This window comes from Condylostylus longicornis, unplaced genomic scaffold (assembly GCF_029603195.1).
Source record: "Condylostylus longicornis isolate FDR11 unplaced genomic scaffold, ASM2960319v2 ptg000036l, whole genome shotgun sequence".
NCBI classification, from domain to species: domain Eukaryota; kingdom Metazoa; phylum Arthropoda; class Insecta; order Diptera; family Dolichopodidae; genus Condylostylus; species Condylostylus longicornis.
The window spans coordinates 1,074,704-1,081,412 of NW_026578005.1; the positions used below are offsets into that span (position 1 = coordinate 1,074,704).

The 6,709-nt window shown below is 22.7% G+C and overlaps 1 long non-coding RNA gene across 1 annotated transcript in view; it reads right to left on the reverse strand.

The window, feature by feature from the left end:
* Positions 1-4,654, reverse strand: part of LOC129608796 (uncharacterized) — a 65,665-nt gene extending 61,011 nt beyond the window's left edge. The window contains exon 1 of the long non-coding RNA XR_008696910.1: positions 4,553-4,654. This is a non-coding gene — a long non-coding RNA (uncharacterized LOC129608796). The remainder of the gene's footprint in view (positions 1-4,552) is intronic.
* Between the last annotated feature and the right edge of the window lie 2,055 nt (positions 4,655-6,709).

The following is a 6,709-nucleotide window of genomic DNA, read 5'->3' on the forward strand; positions in this document are numbered from 1 at the left end:
CCATTTTCTTTTCCTATTCTTTAATTTTTCTTATTCTTTTCTCTCTCTACTCTTTTTTTTTTATTTATTTCTAACCAGAAATGAATTCAACTTAAAAAATTTAAATAAATTCTAAAATACAAACACATTATTACGTTATCATATCATCTGACAAGTTTATTTAATTTATTTGTTTATTTTTATATCAAATAAATTCAACGAAAAAAAAAAAAATGAAATGAAACGCTTTCATAATAGAAACGAAAAAAAAAACCAAAATTGAAAATATTTTCTAAGTGTACGTAAAGAAATAGAATAATATTTAAAATAACGAAAAAGAAAAAGTAAATAAGAAAAAAAAAATTTTTTTTTGTCGGATTTTCCACCATGGCCAAATCTAAATGCAAATTTTCAAACGACAAACAAAAATGCAAGGCGAGCAACTTTTGGTTTTTTTTTTTGTTGTTCTGTTTTTCGATTTTTTTTTCTTTTATTGTGCACAACAGTTTTGTTGTTTCTATGTCGCAAAATTTTAAGATAGACTTGAAAACAACAAAATAAATATGAAAACAAAAATACGAAAAAAATTTTTAAATAAAAAATGAAAAAGTTGCGAATAAAAGCTTTTCAGTATCACAAATAAATTAAAAAATAAAAATAACAATAAAAATAAAATAAGGAAGATAAATTGTTTAATAATTCTAAAAAAGCGTTTTCTTTTTTCTAAACTAAAAAATATTATAGACTTACAATATGTTCTCAAATACTTATAACAACGGGTATAACTGAACTCTACCCACAAGGTCAATAATATTCATTGAGTATCTTAACAAATTGAGTAATCCAGCAAATTTATCTTCAATTAAAATTTAAATTTTCAACTCATAATTTTATTAAAAAATCATTAATTAAAAAATTTCTGAATTTGCGAATTTGAATATGCATAAATTTGGAAGTTACATCATAAAATAGCTCTGATTTTAAAGTCTTCAAATTGTTTCTCTTTTACAATATTATAGACAAGGTTCCAATAAATTAAATTTTTCGATATTTCTAGAAATTGTATACTAATATAATATTTGCAATCTTATAATAATTGTTCTGAATTTGTTTCAATAACAGAATGCTAAATTATTAAGGCAAACAAAAAACAAATCAATTGCATTTGATCTTCACTCAAATTAATTTGTGTCAATTTGTTTTGTTTAAAACTTGTACATATAAAAATTAATTTCAGTAAAATATTTTTATTGAAAATACTCTTTATATCTATTTATACAAGTATATCGTATATTTAGTAAGAAAATTGTAAGCGAATATTTGAGGTAAATTAGAAATTATTCAAATTTTTTTTTGAAAATCTTATTTCTTACTGAATTTCTATAATATTTCTATAAAATTATACAAAAAAAAAAAAAACTATAATTTCTCCCAACTGGAATTGAGTAATGGAATTGAAAGTAATGGGACTGATGAAATGTTTCTGGAATTCCATTCAGTATTTGTATACAAGTTGCAAAGTACTTACATCAAAAGAAGTTGTGCATTTTCGAAAATAATCGTAATGAAATCCTAAAAATATGCAATATTTTTAATTTGTTGAATTAGAAAACAAATTTTAATTGTAAACTTTTCTACATTTAATTATGTAAAATGTTGATTTTTAATTAAATTTCAATTACCATTTTACAAAAATTTGCCATAATTTTGCACCTTCTTTTTGTTTTATTGAGCCCCAATAAAGAATAGATGAGCTCAATAGTTGCATTTTTTCTTACAGCTCAGAAATATATGTAATAGGTACAGAGCCTATTATCAGTGTCAAAGTCGAAAACAATTTCTTCTTTAAGTAACTCATGTTACAATACTTATAATTTGTATTCTTTAATTTACAATGATTTATAAGGTAACATGGAATGAATAGGTTAAATTTTTCAATACACACATATTTGTATTTTTATGAGATTTTTTAATACATTATTTAACACCTTAATTTTTTAAACCCTTTAAATTATTTTCCCATTCCCAATTTAGGTCAAACGTAAAAACATATTTCCGATTTACATTTTAACTGAAAGCAGGTCGATTATCAATTTTTACAATTATACATACTTACTAACGCAAACCGCAACAGTTGAATTTTTATCAATTGATTTATTTTTTTTATGCTTATATTATTATATTCGTGCATTATATACAGTTATACAGAATACATATAATATTAATGTTATGTAAATAATTTCAAAATAATAAATTTAATATTCGGAAAAAGTAAATTAAAAATTCTGTGTTTATATTTTTAATATAAAAACAAAACTAGAACGAGACATGATTTGAATTTAATGAAAGTGTGTCTGACTACAAAATTCTACGGTGTTTCTGTACTAAAATGCAATTCAGCTTATGAATTATAATTGCTGGATTGCATATTAATACTATATAACAGCAGCTTTGAGGCCAATCTGCAATATGTTTGAGCAATAACAACATTATTTAAGAATTGAGTTTCAAATTAAATTAGGTAAATAAATTATGATGCTATTCTTTGGAATATTGCATATTTTTAAACTTGTCCCAAAATATTTTACTGTATTTGAGATACTGCAATAAAAAAATTTCAATTTTTATTTTAAAATGCCCCCACCATTTTTATTTTTAAATTACAATAACCTAAAAAAATTTACTAAAGAAAAAAGTATTGCAAAAAAATTTTGTTTATCAAATATTGCAAACTTTATTTCAATGCAACCAAATGTTCTCTATCAGTTTATTTACATTATTATAAAAAAAAAATAAAAAATTTAGATTGTCTAAAATTTCCTTCTAACTCAAGTGACACTGATAACAACGAGGGAAAAAAAAAACAACTAATAATATGAAACCACTTATACAAATATTTCACAATATAAAAGCATTGTAATTATCAAAATAAAATTTACTTATAACAGATTTTCAATTTCCCAAAATACAAAACTCGTGTTAAGTGCACATTGCAAAATATATTTGCAATATTATCAAATGCTTGTATATATATAGTGTATGTGCATGTAATATGCACGTATGCACCATGCAAGTCAGGAAGGATTATAGTTTTGAGAGGAAAAGAAAACACAAAAAAATATTCATTATTTATTTGAATTACATTTATAAATTTTCGTATCTATGATAGAAGATAAGATAACAAAAGCTTATTTGACTTCATTTAATTCGTAACCAAGGCCATACTTATATAAAGAGATTGCTAAAATTAGACAAATAAATTTTTGTTATTATTGTGAGTTACAAAAAAAAAACTAAGCAAATATATTTTACGTTGAATTTTATATAAATATGTACAGAAAAATCAAAAACTAGAAATATGAGTTCCAGAATAAAGAAATGCAATTATTTTTAGTGCATTCTAACGAAGAGTGTTGTAAAAAATTAAAATATTAGAAATTAAATAATGCCAAATTTAATTTACTGTAGTAATTTATATTCAGAGTAGTGCAAAATCAAATATAACGAACTAGAACTCTGGAACTCAAACTAACTGTACATACTCTACAGAATTATATGATCCGTCACTTATTCTTATTCTACCAGTTTGTATGATGCTTCCCTGATAATAAAAACAAAAGTTATTTGAAATAGAAATTTTTTGTTTTAAATACAAGCTTGCAAAAATATAAAAATTAAGAAAAGAATTTAAAAAATGAAAGCTAACAAGTTCTTGTCTAAGGAAATTTTAAAATATCAACGACATTTTTAGCTTTAAAGTATATTATACGTGTAACGTGGCTAAGCATGCCATGTACATCCATTCACATAAAAGCAAAATATTGCTAGAATTTTAGTTATACAGATAGCACATATTTTGAAATATTTTATATAATTTCAAAGAATATATTACGGTAAGATTAGGTTACGGAGTAGGAATAGGTTTCCCTAGTAGAATAACTACTGTGGAAGAAAATTTGGCACGCCGGTTTTAAAAAATTTCATTTAATACACGATTGAAAAGTTCCTTGAAATTTTATTTCAGTGACACTTCTGGAAATCAGTCCCACAAAGTTTATGGTCTTATAAGAAACTAACTGAATATACCCAATATATCATGTAGTATAAAAGAACGTTGTTAATCTTTACAACTCTGGTGCCAGAAATTTTATAAATTTTGGGATCTGCAAGGTTCCAGAGGTACCAAAATATATCTTAAGAACGGTTCTAAAATATATAATTTATTATTAAAGTTTTGGAGCATATTTTTGAAAAGTTTTAGGCAAGTTCTACAACTTTCGTTCAACGCTTACTTATGAACTGAAATGAAGTATTTTACTTTGAAAAAAAATTATTTCTATAAAGTTCACAATTACCCAAAATAAATCTTATTATGCATTCGAATTCGATCTTTTTGTTGTCCGAAAACAGCTATGCAGAGGTTTTTCTTGATTATCAAATAAAAATTAAAATTTATGTAAGAACAAACAGCAAGGCAAGGCTTTTCGACTGAATACAAACGTAAATTTCAAAGAAACAATTGAATTAAAAAATAATTATAAAACAATTTTGTTGAAAAATTCAAATTCCTTACCTTTTGTTTGTTTTTGTGAAAAGTAATCCTTATTTGTTTGTTCTTATAATCCTTTTAATGTGAAACCGTTTTTTTTTTTAATACAAAATTATGAATAACTTTGTTCATTTCAGTTAATTTTTTTTAACCAATTACACACCAATTTCATTTTTATTTTATTTAATTTTTCTTTTTCAATAATTTGTACTTTATATATGAATTCACAGTATTCTTATTTGAATTCATAATATTCTTATATATATATAATAATATTTTTTTACAAACTGTTATACAAAAGAAATTTTTTTTTTCACTAAAATTAATTATAAAATTTAAAAATAACAAAAATGTTACTTAATCATTTTTTTTTATTGTTTCTTTATTTTTAATTTAAATTTTCCATTTTCATTTTATTTTTCAATAAAATTTCGTTTAAAAGAAATTTACTTTGTTTTTGTGAAAATATTTAATAATTTCATTTAATTGGAAAATTTATGAAACCAATAAATCAGATGAAAAGAACACTAAAAAAAAAAACACAGAACAAATAAAGTTTGTCTTCCTTTAAAGTAGACAAAAACTTAATATTTTTCATTATAATTGACATATTATTATGTATGAATATGAGTATGTATTTTGTATAACACTTTTTTGAATGACATCTACTTAAATGACATCTACTTTCATATATGTAAAAGAAAATCATTCAAATAACGCATACATGCATACGAGTATCAACTTAAAGAATGCGTATGCATATTGCGAGACGTCTGTGTGTGTGGGTATGTGTTTTTTAAATTGATGTTCGATTTAATGTCAAAAAAAAAAACGAATGGAGTTTATTTTAGCAATTTTATATGAAATTTTAAGTTAAATTAATTTCGCATTATTAATTGAAGGTAAAATATTATTTTATTTATGTTCAGGAAAGGTTTCACTAAAATATAGATAATTATATTTTTACCGGTTTTAAAGTAATTTCCAAATATCCTACACAAAATCAAAAACTAATTGAATTGCCGAAAAAGAGCTCTAAAGAAACATTTGCAAATAAAATCCGGCTAATATTGAGCACTTTTCTGGGGTCTCCTGAAGAAAGTTGATCAAAACATAGATAGGTGAACAATATTGACTTAACCGCAAATAGTTTTATCAATTCGTAGTTCCAGTGTTAATACTAAAATTAATTATAACAACGGCGAAAAATACTAAATATTTCATGTTCAGAATTTTGGATTTTCTTAGAATTTTAAATTGGTTCCTTCAGAGTTTCTTTTCATGTTTCTGAAATTAAACTTCCAGGATTAAATATAGCGTATTTTACATACTTTCCCGAATAAATTTTAAATTTCTAATTGCTTCAATTCAAAATTTGAATGGTGGTCCAGCTTAAAAAAATAATAACTAGAGTCATTCATTAAATCCATAAATTGACTGACTGATTAATTTAATTTCCTGAACTTTTTAAATATTTCGTTCAATATAATTTTTAATTTCTGTCCTACAATCTTACTGTATATAGTTATAATAAAGTGCGTAATGTAATATATATACATGTATTAATAAAACAAATAAAAAGAAATATTTTCCGAATCGAAATATTGAGCAAAATTTATATAAAAAATATAAAAAACCAATATCAAAACCATTAATAACTATATAAAAAAAAAATTAAAAGTTCAAGATCATTTTAAATCTGATACCTACATGCTCACACATTTGTAAATGAATAATTAATATAGCGATCAACATACATAAATGTATTGACATAAGCACAAATGTGTGTATGTGTATAACTGATCCAATACGATTTTTATTTCATTTTTTTTGCAAAAATTTATTTTTGGACGTAAATGAATAAATCTTGGTAGAAATATTTTTAAAAAATTTTAATAATCTTAAAATGCATGAGATTGGCAAATTGATCAGCAGTTAATAAATTTTATAATTAGTATTTTAATTTTATTTTCTCGATATAAAATTCATATGTTAATTTAAATAAATAAAATTTACATTTATTTTTCGTTTTATTTATTTACTAAAAATATTTAAATATTATTATATTTTTTATAACAATAATAATAATTTTTAAACAAAAGGTAACTAAACTGTGATATTCACATTTAAAAGGCTTCAATATTATTACGCACTCAAAAGCACGCACACAAACTTATAAAA